Genomic DNA, 15,613 nt, shown 5'->3' with positions numbered 1-15,613 from the left:
GGGAGTATTTATACAAAATTTACATGTAAAAATATCAAGAAAAGGAGTTAATGGCTCATAAATGCTATGCCAACTCCTAGAGCTTGGTAGCTGAGAAATTAAAAGCTGTAGTAACTTTCTATTGCTTTAGCTGTCAAAAATAGTCAGAAGCAGTTGGTTTGGCGGCTGTTGGAGTCGGCTGAGGATACGCTGTCAAAATTTGCGTATTGTCTTATCCTTTAGGCTAGCTGTCATTGTCCTTATGCTGAGTCACCCTTTCAGCTGCCTTTATTTCTGACTTTGTCATGCTGTTTGTCTTGTAGTGACCTGGAGCTGGCAGTGGCCGAACAACAGAGGCTACCGTGGCAAAATCTAAAGCATTGCTTGCCACCAATCCTCCTTAGGCATTTGATGCCTCCGAATTTTTATCAAGGTCTCATCAGCCTCTGTATACAAATAAAAGTTAGGAGGAGTTTCAAACAGATGATTTACCTCATTTTCAATGAAGAACAGGCCTTCAAGTTTTTCATACAAGCTCTGTCCTGTGGGGGGCCCTGCTTGCTCAGATGTACTGCCAGATGCAATAATCTAATTTTCAATAGTGGTTGCCATTCTGTTGGCAAATTGGTCTCGAGAGATCAGTCTTCCTGCACCACTTAGGAGGCTGGGCAGTCCCTTTGATTGCAGCACTGCCATCTTGACTTTATATTCCTCCACCTCAGCTTGTATCTCATAGCACTTCCTCTCCACAGTTTGTACATAGTTCCTGATAGTTAGTGCCTTCTTAGCAGTGAGGACAACCTCGGTTCTGTTGGCAATGCCTATGGCTGCCAGTTCCTCCTTTTCTTGCCTGTTCAGGAAGTCTATCATCCTGTTGGCCTGTTCTGGCTTGTCTCCCAGTGTTGTCTTGGCCTTATGGATTTCTGCTTGTGCTTGGCCCATTAAGTCCATCTGTTCATGTATTGTTTTGATTGACCTCCATTGTTGATTGATGGAATGGCCGATTTTGGCCCATAGAATCCTCTTTATGTCGGCCATGGCAATCTCTAGATTCAGTTCCTTCTCTAAGGCCTTGATCTTGTCTTTTAGGGCCTTTATTTCTCTGCCCTGCTCCGCTACAGTTAATTTTGACTTGTCATATTTGGCATCCAGTTCTGCCAATTTTTCCTTGGCCTTCTTTATTTCATTAGCCTGGAGCTCCATTTCCTTGATGGCCTTAGTCAATTCTTCTATACTTGCACTGGCATCTGGAGCTGCTGCTATTGCTGCTGCTTCTGTTGTGGGGGCCACTGCTGCCCCTGAAGTTGTTGTTGTTGTTGAAGTAGTTGGAGGAGCTTGGGAAGTGGATTCTCCCTGTTTATCTTGTAATGCTCCTTCCAGCTCTTTCTCCAAATCCCTGATCCTCTGGTCTTGCTGCATTATAAGGTCTAATTGGTCATCAACCTGTTTTTGCTTTTGAAGCTCTGCAGTTTGAGGGTGCTCTGTGGGCTGCAGCTTCAACCTCTTCTTTAATGCATTCAGGTCATCATCTTTCTTCTTCATAAGGGCCTTCACACCCTTTGGATCACTAGGATCATGTCCAAGATCAATGATAATGTCCTCAAGAGACTTTATTCTATTGTCTTTGGCCAAGGAGGACATTCTCTCGAAATCCAACTGTGTATTGGTGTTTTTTAGGGATTCTTTCAGCTCATGGGCCATGGTTGCCCTCTCCACCAAGGTTGCATAAACCATTTCTCCAGCTTGCTTGTGGAGTTCTATTTGGTCCATGGGATGGATGTCTTTGGCCATGACCTCCACCCTTGTCTTCACAAAATCTGCAGCTGACTTAGGCTGCGGTATTGTGTTATAGACATTTTTGTGCCTCGCAGCATGGAGCATGAAATGTCAATAATTACAGGGATCCTCGGTCCCTAAACATGTTGTTCTTACCCCTAGAAGAACAAGGTCAGCAAACCACAACACTTCCCATCAGTTCTCCACCTGAAAAACACTCAAAACAGGCTATTTTTGGATCATGTCAGCTGCTCCACTGAGCAACTGCGCTGAATGTCAACTGCTCCTCCTTGTACCTGCGCTGAAAGTCAAAACCAATGAAGGCTACCTGCGCTGGGCGAGATTGGCCAAGTGGCACAGTCATTCTGCAAGGTGTCAACTGCCCAGGAAGCTTCCAAACTGACACTTGGTTCAAGGGATTCGCCCTGTGATGAGTAAGAGGTACTTGATCTCCATGTGTAAGCAAGGATCTCCAAGTGGACTCAAGAACTGAAGTTTAACTAAAGTGGGAGAGGACACTAGTCAGCTTTATGCCAGCCTCAAGCTGACTCATCCTTTCTCCAAATCTCCTATATATAGAGCTCTCTCATGAGGTCTAGGGAGGCTGGAATTTTGTGCAAAGCAAGGAAGTGCTGTTGGTTTACAGTTAGAGCTATTGGGTGATTGCTTTTATAGAGGTGAAGAGGAGATTTCTTGCTGCTGGGGAGGTGCTGCTGGATTGGAGCCATTGATGGTTGTAACCTTCTCAGAACCCTTTTACTTCTATCAATAAAGCTTTGAATGTTCTCCTATATACTTGTATTGCATTGATGTATTGTATTTACTTGTATATCTGAGTCACTCTAATCCATGCATCAGTTATGAGTACATGTTTCTTGTAGTTTCCCTCTCTTGTTTGTGCAGGATCTGTGTGTAGCTGGGCCGGCAAAGAGAGCAAGGAGCTGGGAACAAGAGACAAAGAGAGAGGACAGGATCGACAAAAGCGAAAGACACCGGTTGGTTAATCTTTTCTTCCTTCTCTGTACTTTCATAAAGGAAAATATCAAAGCTTTACTTTCAGTTGTTGCTAAGGAACTGTCACCCTTAGAGTCGGGATAGGGTCATTCTGAGTCGGATACTTTTCCCCACAACAAACTGGCGACTCCGCTGGGGAGCCTAGTATCTTGTTGGTGTTTGTAGTATCTTTGCTATTCATTTCATGAAGAAAAGAGTACCAAATCGAAAAGCTTTTGACTATATCAAAAGCGAAGTAGAGGGGCTGCTACTCTTGCTCATTTTCTGAGCAGATTCATGATTTGAAGAGCTGATCTACAAAAGATTCTTGTACTCTTTGTGATAGCTTTTCATCCTCTTGATCATCCCTTAGCTTGTACTTGACCTATAGCTTTTTATTTCAGCAAAAACAGTGCATTTTTGAGCTTTATATGACCCGGAAACCCTTGTAAACGCAACTCTCGTGTCTCAGTGCAGGCTGTCCACAGGCAGTCTGCATTTCAGCGCAGGTACTCCCTTCGGGAACTGCGCTGAGAGTCAATTTGACAGACCAGAGCCTGCGCTGACCCAGTTAGGCTATGTCTTCCTGAGGTTTCCCACTGTGTCTTAGCCCTGTTTTCACTGATTTTTGCTGCTGATTGCTGGTCATTGTACTTGCTGTAAACCAACTTTCCTTGACATTATTCCGCCTCAGTTGTGTGATGAAACTGTGAGTGTTCTTTCAGTATTTCTTGCTTCAGTTACAGTTTCCCATTGTGAAAAGCGAACCAGTATAGCGGTGACCTCTTAGATCCTGAACTGTAAAAGTGTCTTTGTGATCTTAAGAGCTAGTTTTATTACTGTTCATGGCTGTTTGAGTTTGTTTGTTTTTCATTTTATGGTTTGAATCTATACATTTCCAGTGTCTAAACAAGTCGATCTTAAGGTGTCTTTTGATTTTGGACAAGCTTGTTTATTTTTCGCTTGAAATTAGATTCAAAAGTCATACAACAGTTTTCCTTTCTGTCTTACATCAACATTAAGGATAACGAAAAGAAATACATGCATTGTGCATATTTGCATTTGACTGTGTGCTTGATGATTTAGGAAAATTTGCATTTTAGTGTGTGTTCTATGATCTGTGCGAAAAGTTGTGTCTTTCTTTTCCCTCAGTAGATTAAGGTTTTCAAAGTTGAAAGATTGAAAAGTTTTGCTTCTCATCTTAGATTGCATTTAGGAAGTTGTATATATACATCTCGTGGTGATCCTTAAAGGCACACTGCTAAGCAAGATCAACATTAAAATAAATCCAATTTACATAACAACGCTTTGTAACATAACGCAAACATCTAGAGGTCTAGGTAGAGACGTGTTCCGGCGTCGTTAAACGTAGTGACTGTCGATCTCTACGAAGGTGGGTGATTCCTCCTGAGAGTCGGTGGCACTAATACGGACTTGTGCTCCCGCGTACCGTCGCGTATATTGGGAGACCCCTATAGGCATTTATCCTTTATCCTTAGGAAGCCGTGTCGGCCGCCCTACTGATCGCGATGCAGTGAACACAGCATTCACGAAGATCGACCACCCGTACCGTAAAACGTATTCTGTGGTTTCACGAAAGGTTTGGCACACCCTCTGCCTAGATCTCCAGAGCAGTTTCTTTTGGCCTTTTTCAAACTCTATAACTGAAAAAGTCCAACCGAGCATTTGTCACTTCGGGCTCGTTAATACATCGAAGTCGACTAGAGTCATCTTTAGCTTTTTCTCGACTCTTAGAACATGAAAAAGCAAGTTTGTGTCTAAAAGCGTCGTTAATAAAATTTATTTTAAGCGGAACATAATCACCTGTTATTCCCACATTGATCTTTCAGTTGAAAAGTATGGAGCCCACCAACCAAGGAAGTAACCTTGGCGGAAGTCCAAATCCCTTCTCCTCTTGGGGAGATGTTGGTGCGCCTCATATGGCAACATTGTCACTTCCAGGATTGACAATCGGCCTACCTGTATGGCTCTTTTCAACTAATGTAGTCCAGATCGCCACTAATCCTGAGCAGTCGAATCAACAGTCAGAACAATCTAGAACTACCCACCAGCCTTCCACTTCTTACGATACTTCCTCTGATCCTTCATCTTCGCAAGGTAGAGCTGGCAAGAGTCAGCCTCCCAAAGAGAAGAAGGAAAAGAAGAAGAGAGAAAAGAAGCAGAAGGAGCCTCTGGCGAAGGCGACTGGGGGCAAGCAGAAGAAAGCTGACAAAAACCCACACACTGCACCGACCGGGCCTAAATCGCCATGTGTCATTTGCAAAGGGATCCACTTCCATCGTGATTGTCCTTGTATTCCCTGGATACTAAGGGACTGGTCCCCAAGGTTGCACAATCCGGTAGCATCAACCTCTGGTTGTCATGTTGATTGCAGTCCGTCAACTAACGAGAGTGAAGGACAAAGAAGGGGACCAAGATCACCCTGTCTATTGTGTGAAGGCAATCATGCCATCCACAAATGTCCATTCTTAGATGAGGCAAAGAGAGTTTTGGAAGATCGCCTGGTTTCACCGTTGCGACTTCCTCCTGGATACCAAAAACTCGCGCCTAATCCCTCGATAGTTGAAAATCCAGTTGACCCGCTCAAGTGGTCAGCTGAAGTGTCGGTCATTGAGAATGAACCTACTGAATCCAGACCAGACGAAAGTCTAAAGGTCAAAACGGCAGTTGACCCGGTTCTTCCTTTAGAGGTTTCATCGTCCAATGACTCCGTCATTGAAGACCCGTCTTCAAATGACACCGTCGCCGAAGAGTCAGCTTCATGCGACACCCTCACTGAAGAGAATAAGGATGACACCATCCAGGTTCTTTTCATCAGCACCGACTCTGATGAGCGTCAGGGCAATGCGCCCATTCCTTTATCGCAGGAAGGAACATCATCAGGGTCATACACGGCCGTATATTCGGTCCCACCACCAAGCAACCTGGTTGTATCCTTTGATTGGAATCAACTAGGCAGACCCCGGTTACCAGCCAGTATACCATTCAGAATCATTGTCCAGATCTATAGAATGATTATGGCTGGTACTATCATTGATGAAGGGGCGTCTGTGAGTATCCTTTCCTCTATTGCTTGGAAAGCACTGGGTTCCCCAGCGCTTTTACCTGAGTAAAGAAATCTCTCAGGTTTTGATAAAGGAACCAGTCGACCATTAGGGATCCTCCCCAATGTACCTGTTACATTGAAAGGGAAGACCGTCAATTTAAACGTGATGGTCGTCCAGGGACCCTTGGATTATAACCTACTCCTTGGACGTGACTATATTTATTGCATGGGAGCGATAGTCTCCTCACTCTTTAGAGTAATGTGTTTTCCACATGAAGGAAGGATGGTCAAGCTCGTAGACCAACTTTCATTTCCGGGATCTCGCATCGCAAATAGTCAAATACCGATCCTAAATGGTCTGTTCACTCAAGATTCGCCTCCACCCCCAGTCCTCCTTCCTGATGAGTGCGAGTGATTCGGAAAGAAAGACTGGAACCCAGGGGGCATGCACCCTGGTCTGTTTCGGGCAGAAGAAACCCTGGGTATAAGGTAGAATTTCCGCAGAAGAATGGACTAGTCCGTACCCCGTCCGGCGGTGGAAGAGGGGTTGTTCTAGAATAATATTCTTTTGTCAAAGTTATGCGAGTGAGATAATCAGCTTCTCGCTCCCCTTGTCTAGATAATCAGGATACCAAGGAAGGGGACCATTTGCGGTAGCAAGTAGTAACCATCTTTGAAGACAAGCCTCACCCATTAAAACATATGTTTTGAAGGATAAGTAGGGGCAGCCTCCAAAGAAAGAGATTCTATTGCTGCAACAGGTGGTCACCATCTTTAGTAACCTGATGATAGACATCGCCGAAGAAAGAGATTGATTTGCGGCAACGAATAGAACCCTCTTCGGATAATAAGAAAGAGGCAAGCCTCCCTCAATAATACCATTGTTTTGTCTTTGAGTAGTGTTCTTCTCTTGTCACAAATAGCTGTTCGTTAAAAGTTGGGCCGACGGGAAGCCTGAGTATCGCGTAAGACCCCTTAAAATAACGAGAAGACTAGTATCGTTAACATTAGATTGGCAAGATGACAAGTAGCTGTGAACGCCCAAAGAAAAGCAGAGGTAGGGGAGAGGAGGGGCAGCCTCGAAATTCTATCCTATGTCTGGGGGCATGCGAACTTTTGGAATGTGAGCGAGGGACGACTATTTATTTTTTAAATTTTTAGGTCCTCCCTTTAAACCTGTAGGTCTAACCCTTTAAACTCGTAGGATTAGCCGATTCCGACCTTGCATGAAGAAAGTCTGTGGGGCAAAGGTAAAAACTTGCCAAAGTTGGAGCATAGCTTCGTGAGATAAAGCTCCTTAAAAAATAGCTATCTCACAGGAGGCGTTCTTATTCTATGACTGGTATATCGAGCAGTTTTAGCACATAGTTCATGCTCGTTAAAAAATAAACGCAAGATCCGAGCAGTTTTAGCGCATAGTTCATGCTCGTTAAAAAAATAAACATAAGTTTATGAGCAGGCTTTCCTTTAGAGTTCAAGCTCATTCAGAAAAAATGAACCGGTAAATACCCTTCTGAGATCGTAAATTCATCAGCCATAAAAGCCTTGGTCGTGTTTGTGCACCGTCACCTCCACCGTCATTTGGCCGATCATTCACCTCCATTTGTGTGTTTGCCTCTTTTGAGAAACATCTGCGAAGAGTGATTTCACTTAGCCATCCTTGTGACACTGCCGTGATTGGAATATTCCAACCTGTACCTGGAATCTGCTGCTATCCCTGTTTATCACTCGTTCCTCAAAAGACGAGTCTTCTTTGAGCTCTTTTCACTGACTCGTAAAATATGAAAAGTTTGCCGAGTTTTGGCCTTCCAGCTCGTTAAAAGACCGGAACGCTATCCCTCCTCTAGATTTTAATCTTTTTGGACCTGAGGGATTATTGCACAAAAAGATCGAGCGCTTGTTTTGTTCGGCTCGTTAAAGCAATCGAAAATTCATCCCTTCTGTATTGTTTTATACTTTTTCGGACTTAAGGGATTAGATGACGAAAAAGGAATTTTGGAGTTGACTTTATGTACCTTTTCAGACTCTCTAAAAATGAAAAGGACCGAGTTTTCCTTGTCGTTAGACTCGTTAAAATGATTAAATAGCGACAAACTTGTCTTTAGACGAGAACGAGTTTCCCTATCGCTAAGCTCGTTAAATCATAGCGATGGGCTTGCCCGAAGGGCAGGTTATAGAACAAGCATATGTTATCCTCCTCAAGCTTGACAAAAATAAAGAGGTACTGGTCAGAAATGACTGGGGAAAAATTGGGAGAACATCAAAGCTTAACGGTAGCAAGTCGCTCTTGAACATGACACTTTTCTTCCGTACCACATCGGGTTGGGTTGTTTCATTCACCGGTCTCATCACCATGGTCTTCGCCAAACCATCCACATTTTGGGGTAATGCTACCGATCCATCGCATCAGTGTCGTTATATGTTCAAGAGAGGTCATTCTGAAAGTGTCAACCGTGTCCCATCCACTGCCATACATTATCCTTCATCCATTCATGATCGCCACCCTGAATCATATGTCACAGTTTGTTTTCACCTCCACTAAAATCATTAGCTCCGTTCCGTGTCATTGATGTGGGATTCATGAAGGCCCTCCTTTGACGGATCGCTTCTTGTCGACTTCAGCTCATTATCCAAGGAGTTGATCTAGGAACAACCCCATCAGTACTTTGAAGCTTGCATGCCTCAATGGCAAGTTTCTCACTTCCGGCGACAGGTATACATCAATGACCTTCGACCAGAAGATTTTGCGTGGCGTTCGACGCCAAGTCCTTTATTCACGCCACGTGAATTGTACTGTGGTACCTTGAGGGTCATTATCATTATCGGTGATTCCTCTCGCGCTTGTTAACGGTTTTCATCATTGACCGGTAATCAAGCGATGTCTTTCCATGTTCGACTTCAGCGAAATTCTCACATGGATCGACTTGTACTTAGAGTGAAGATCGAACGAGTTTGAAGACCCCGGATCTAGTTTCATCCATCCGGGCTGCGATACATATTCAGGAAATATAAAAGCATTTGTCATGTACATCATTGCAGCAGATGATCATCCTACTCAAAGGATGATAATTCCAGCAGAGAATTATCGGTCTACCATCAGACGATCGTCTGTTCTATGTACCAAAATGTATTTATAAAGCTGAGCATGGGAATGCCCGCCTCAGCTAGATCATGAAAACAGAATGAAAAATAATGTATTGTATTGTATTGTATTACAGGGCGCCTCCTCAGCACTGGAATGAACTTCGGACCCTCTAGATAAAGCATTTCACCCGATAAACGGCCTCATACTTTAGGGGGCAACTGTTATAGACATTTTTGTGCCTCGCAGCATGGAGCATGAAATGTCAATAATTACAGGGATCCTCAGTCCCTAAACATGTTGTTCTTACCCCTAGAAGAACAAGGTCAGCAAACCACAGCACTTCCCATCAGTTCTCCACCTGAAAAACACTCAAAACAGGCTATTTTTGGATCATGTCAGCTGCTCCACTGAGCAACTGCGCTGAATGTCAACTGCTCCTCCTTGTACCTGCGCTGAAAGTCAAAACCAATGAAGGCTACCTGCGCTGGGCGAGATTGGCCAAGTGGCACAGTCATTCTGCAAGGTGTCAACTGCCCAGGAAGCTTCCAAACTGACACTTGGTTCAAGGGATTCGCCCTGTGATGAGTAAGAGGTACTTGATCTCCATGTGTAAGCAAGGATCTCCAAGTGGACTCAAGAACTGAAGTTTAACTAAAGTGGGAGAGGACACTAGTCAGCTTTATGCCAGCCTCAAGCTGACTCATCCTTTCTCCAAATCTCCTATATATAGAGCTCTCTCATGAGGTCTAGGGAGGCTGGAATTTTGTGCAAAGCAAGGAAGTGCTGTTGGTTTACAGTTAGAGCTATTGGGTGATTGCTTTTATAGAGGTGAAGAGGAGATTTCTTGCTGCTGGGGAGGTGCTGCTGGATTGGAGCCATTGATGGTTGTAACCTTCTCAGAACCCTTTTACTTCTATCAATAAAGCTTTGAATGTTCTCCTATATACTTGTATTGCATTGATGTATTGTATTTACTTGTATATCTGAGTCACTCTAATCCATGCATCAGTTATGAGTACATGTTTCTTGTAGTTTCCCTCTCTTGTTCGTGCAGGATCTGTGTGTAGCTGGGCCGGCAAAGAGAGCAAGGAGCTGGGAACAAGAGACAAAGAGAGAGGACAGGATCGACAAAAGCGAAAGACACCGGTTGGTTAATCTTTTCTTCCTTCTCTGTACTTTCATAAAGGAAAATATCAAAGCTTTACTTTCAGTTGTTGCTAAGGAACTGTCACCCTTAGAGTCGGGATAGGGTCATTCCGAGTCGGATACTTTTCCCCACAACATATTGTAGGCTTAAAGTGACTGAGGATTATTTTTTCCTCTTTAATGTCATACACAGACATTAGCCTTTCTTGCTGGGCTGGTGTTGCATCTATAAATTGCTTGTAGACCTCAGCCCTCAACAGATCATTCTGAGCTTTTATTTGTTTGAAAGAAGCCTTAGTGCTCTTGGGCTTCTTGCTCTGCTGGGAGGAGGAAGACACCTCCAAACCAAGTTGCAATCCTTGCTCCTGCTGAAAGGAGCTTGTCCCTGTGTGCTGGCTGCCCTCCCTGTTTTTCCTTGAGCTGTCAAGGAATTCTTCAGTGATGTCTTCTACCTCTGGGGAGTCTAGCCTTTGCCTTTTGGCTCCTGGTTGTTGGGAGGATCCACTAATTGGAGTGCACTCTTCTCTCTCTCTTTTCATACCCCTTTCTTCATGTGCTGGGGTCTGCAAACTTGGAGCAGTCAATGGCTCAGTCTGTGGAGGTGGAGTTTGCATTACTGGAGCTGTTGGTAGCTCTGTTTGTTGGGGGGTAGTCTGCTCTTGCTGCTGTTCTGTTTGCTGCCCTTGTTGGGGCTCTTGATGCTGCTCATTTGCAGGGGCAGGCTTTTCTTTCACTGTTTCCTCCTCTGCACCCATTATCCCTTTGCCTTTATCTGCAGCTGGTGCTGATGTGGAAGGTGCTTGTGTAACTGGTGCAGTCCTTGAGGCCGAGGTCCCTTCTCCTGCTGAATAAGGCTGTTTGAAAGGTACCTACTGCACATAGTCTAGGTCAATAGTTTTTTCAAGCTCCTTTACATTCTTTAGCATTGTCTCTTCTTCAGTTAGCTTTTCAACTAGAGTACCCTGCTGCCATTCTTGCTGGTTGGCATATCTTTCAATGTGTGGGTATTGACAATGCCTATAACCTAGAAGCTTGTACTTGTTTCTTCTAGCAGTAATGAAGCCTTGAGGGTCATAAGGGACCCACCGAAAACTATATGACAGCTTGTATTTATCTTTGAGGATTAGGTCGGCCTCTTCCCATCCTTCTTTCTTATTCATGATGAAGGGGCCCAACTGGTGTTTGAACTTGAGGTGGGCCTTCTTTTTGGAGCTGTGGAAGTGGGTGAGGTCGGACTGAATTAACTGCCTGTAATACTCCAAGGAAAATAACCTCATAGGCACATATTTTGGGAGCCTGTATGGACAGAGCTCACAGCCATAGACTCTGATGACTGTATGATTCTCATATAGGTACCAATCACCTATTTTGTATTTTTTGGAAAGTTGCAGAGCTTTCTGTATCTCAGTTGATATTCTGGGAGGGGGGACCTCATCAACAGGCAAGAGACTGGGTATACAAATTGGTCAACAAATTCACAGTAGGAATAGGGTGAATTTGAGACTTTGTGATAGACAGAGGTCCAAAAGATAACAGATCTTCTTTCCCCTCTATAATCCAGCTTTTTGATGTAGCATGGAAAAGCCTCAGACTGATAGTACATGAAAAGGTGGTAAATATAGGCCGACTACTTGAAGACACCCTGTCTGTCCACTCTGCTCAACTGATCATGAATCTTGTTAGCTATGAACTTAGCAAAGTTATATTTGCGGGCAGGGGGTTGGCCTGGGCTGTAAGCAGCTAGCAATATCAGCATTGTTTCATCCACATGCTCACTGGTTCTGTATCCCAACACATAGGCAATCATGTCCAGCAAAAGCCTGCCTACATCAGTGAAAAAGACATCCAGGTAGGGAGGTGGCCCTGCAGGCTGGCACTCAGGTCTCATAAATGTCCTGGTGACCTTCTGAATCTCCTCACTGGTCATCTTGGCACCAGTGTCCAGCAGATAATTCATGGAAAAGGGGAACAGCAGCTCAGTTTGATCAAAGTGGAGCATCTTATTGATAGTCTCAGGATTGATGTGAAAGAGGATGCTCCCAGATGGAGACTTAATGGCTCTTTGCTGCACATCATAGTTTCCAGCACATAGGTGAATGATCTCAGGAAAAACATTTACAGATGGGAGACAATAGTATGGCAGGTTTGACTCCCATATCCCATATGTATCATGACCATTCAGGTAGTCCTCTCTTAACTGACTGAAGGTCTGCAAGAAGTCCCTGTTACCCACAAAGTCTTCAATGAGGTAGTCCTTGTCAGCAAAGGGCAAGGCCTCCAGGTCTTTGTTTGGTGGATTTAATGGAGCTACACTGAAGGTTGAGGGTGCAGGGGTAGCCATTGTATAATCTGATTTTGAACAAGATGAGTGCCAAGGTTTGCAAGGTTCCTCAGAGCTTAATTGATAGCCTTACTGTAGACAATGTTTGAAATGTGTTTCACAGTGGAAAAGGCAGGCTGGTTTCTGCAGTTTTGGTAAATTCACAGGGATTGTGAATTTCTAGGGGTAAATTGCAGAGGGTATGCGATTTACTTTGGTAAGAAGCTGCAGCTGGTATACACCCGACAAAAGGGAACAATGCCAGGCAAGTTCAAGGCCGAACTGGTAACCTTCGACCGTGAATTAACGTTTTAATAGTGAATTGCCGGGCAAAGGATAATGTAGGTGGATTTGAAGGTGAATTTGGTGAAAGACAGTATGCAATTTGGCAATTGAATGTTTTTTATGGATAATTCACATAGAAATTGGTATGTTCAGTGGGAAAACAGAGAAGCTGCGGTGAAATACCTGAAAACGAGCTGGAAGGCCTGCGGGCTGAACTGTGAAGGCTGAATGCAGCTGATTTAATGAGTTGGCACGGTCGCAATTTCAAATTTGGAGGTCTAGAAGCGATTTGGCGGTGAAGCAGCGACAAGAGCTCTTTGTAATTCGCTTGAAAATGACACAAAATGGCTATTTTGGGCGTTTATAACGACCAATTTGGCAAGAATGAGTAATTGGCGCCTTTCCACCGATGATGTCAGCACGACGTCACGGCGGGCCCGGGTACGGGTGACGTGGACGCTGAGCTGGAGGCCAGCATGGCTGGACGAGGTAGCAGGCGGATGTGGCGGCAGGGCCACGTGGAGGGCCACGGGGCACGGGGGCGGGCGGAAGCGACATGACGTCAGGATGACGTGAGGGTGACGTGTGCCGGATAGGCGGTATCGGGGAGGCGGTAAGCGGTCTCCCCGCACCGCCTTTGGTGATAAGCGGTATTGGGGCGGGGGGCTCCGAACAAACCCAGCGCTTGACGCATGTCCTGGGTACGGGCCCTAATACCGCCGTTCCCCGGACGCTAAAGGGCGGCAGATCGAGATCTGTAAATGCCCGCCCACCATTGGATCGGGGGTGGCAGGCGATGGACGGCTGGCGGGCCTCCCGACGGATCGTGCATGTTGGGGGGGACCCGCCGGCACATTAAAATATTTGATTTAATATTTTTGGGCGGAAAACTTTGGTTTTACGGGTTTTTGTGGGTTTTTTCGAGTTTTTAGCAGAGGTGAGGGGGTTCTTTGGGGAATTTGTTGAACAGAGGAAAAGTGAGGGCTTAGGGGGAGGTTATTGCTCCAACCAGAGGTCAGGGCAATCCCATGACAGTGGTGACCATAGTCCCTGGAGGACTAATGTCTCCCTAAATCAAAATTATTTAGCTATAGTGCTAGAAATGAGGATATTTATACAATGCTGGGATTTATACACCATGGTGTTATAATAGTAGGGAAAGGGTAACATAGGGGATTTAGATAATAAAAGTTAAGGGTTAATATGGATGAAAAAGGTGAATGAGAAGTGAAATGACTAATTTTATTTGAAAACCACTTAGCTTTAAGAGTAGATCAAAATGAAAAGATTTTTACACAGGAAATGTGGCTTTTAAAGGCATAAGAACCAGCATAAAACCTCAAATTATTCCATGAATCTTCGCTGATTAAGGGATGTTAGTAAATGGATGTGAAGGGGGAAAATGGGAAGTTAGACATGCTCCTTTGCTTTGCTGCACATGATGTAGAAGAGGAGCCTCTCCATCCACTGTTTTGCCTTTGTGACCAGGTTATCAAACCCTCCATTGAAAGGAATGAGATTTCTGCAACCCCACTTACTTACCCATCTATTTCCTAGCATTTTTTGTTACTTCTTGGAGGGTGCACTTGGACTTGCAGACCCTTATGTGCCTTTTCATTTCCATTGGCTTTTTCTTTTGATTGCCTATTTAGCACTACCCTTATTTCTTCCAAGGCCCCAGATTAGGCAGTTGGGAACCTTAATTCTCTACCTAAGCTACTTGTCTGCCAAGGTTAAACAGTTTGGACAGACTTCTTTCTCTATTCTACAACAGAAAATTGAAATATGGTATGATCCAGATTAGACTGTTGGACCATCCATCAAAACTGAGTCCACATCAAGCTCTATACACACAGTGTCTTCTCTTAGAAATATGGGATCTTTGCATCATCAAAGCAGAGCATATTTGGAACTTTCTTTGCCAATCATGAAATATGAAACCTATTGGTATAGGTAGCTAACAGTGGCTCCACTTGGGGATGGTTTTTCTTCTTGAAAGACCAAGAACAGCAGGTCAGAATGCCTTGGCCCTTGACTGATTTTATCAAAACTTGAAGTATGCTGCTTTGAAATGCCAAAATTTCATTTTTCCCATCTTGGTAGATCTCTGAACTTATTAGCTTTTAGCTGAGGACCAATAAAACTTGAGAAACTGTATTTTTACATTTTAACAGAAAGTAATATATACACCTGATTATGTACAAAGGAAAATTAGGCTGCACTCATGGATGGTAGTCAAAATAGTGCTTCAGCATCCTGCCATTCACAGGACCTTCACCTAAGTCAGTGCCATCAGAATTTTCCAAAAAGTAAGTGTTATTTCCCTGTGTTGCTTGTATGACAAAAGGCCCTCTCCAAAGGGAGTCAAATTTTCCATGTTTTCCCTTATCCTCTCTTCTTGAATCCCACTTGAGGACTTTGTCTCCAATATTGAAATCTTCTGCCTTAGTTCTTCTGTCAAAAGCTTTCTTTAATTTTTCTTGTAAAACTTGAACCCTGCTGTAAACTTGATCTCTAGTTTGCTGCAAACATATTATTTGATTGATCCTTCTTTGCATGTCATTTGGTTCAGCTTGACTTTCTTGAAGTAGCTTCATAACAGGAACCCCTAGTGATGAAGGGAATTTGGCTTCTAATCCATACACCAACTCATATGGGCTGACCCCAATTGATCTCTTGGTTGTTAGTCTATCTGCCCATAAGGCATTGACCAGCTTCTTATGCCAATTCTTCTTGTTTTCTTCCAGCACTTTCTTTATGATGCTTACCAGACTTTTATTTGATGATTCAGCAAGGCCATTTCCTTGGGGATAGTATGCAGTAGAATGGCCCAAGGTAATGTGAAATTTGTGGCAGAAATTCACCATTTTCTTAGATCTAAAAGCAGCAGCATTGTCTGTTATTATTTTGTCAGGACAACCAAATCTAGCCAATATGTTATTCTCCAAAAACTGAATGATTG

At 44.0% G+C, this 15,613-nt stretch overlaps 1 pseudogene; it reads left to right on the top strand.

Annotated features, from left to right (window-relative positions):
- LOC149229195 (DNA replication licensing factor MCM4-like) overlaps window positions 1–12,879 on the top strand; it is a 67,848-nt pseudogene extending 54,969 nt beyond the window's left edge.
- Window positions 12,880–15,613: the final 2,734 nt, after the last annotated feature.

The sequence above is a fragment of the Pinus tabuliformis genome, chromosome J (assembly GCF_031772625.1).
Source record: "Pinus tabuliformis cultivar Carrire ecotype Pingquan chromosome J, CPIR1, whole genome shotgun sequence".
Lineage (NCBI taxonomy): Eukaryota > Viridiplantae > Streptophyta > Pinopsida > Pinales > Pinaceae > Pinus > Pinus tabuliformis.
The sequence above is the reverse complement of the archived record's forward strand: the minus strand, read 5'-3'. Positions and strand labels throughout refer to the sequence as shown.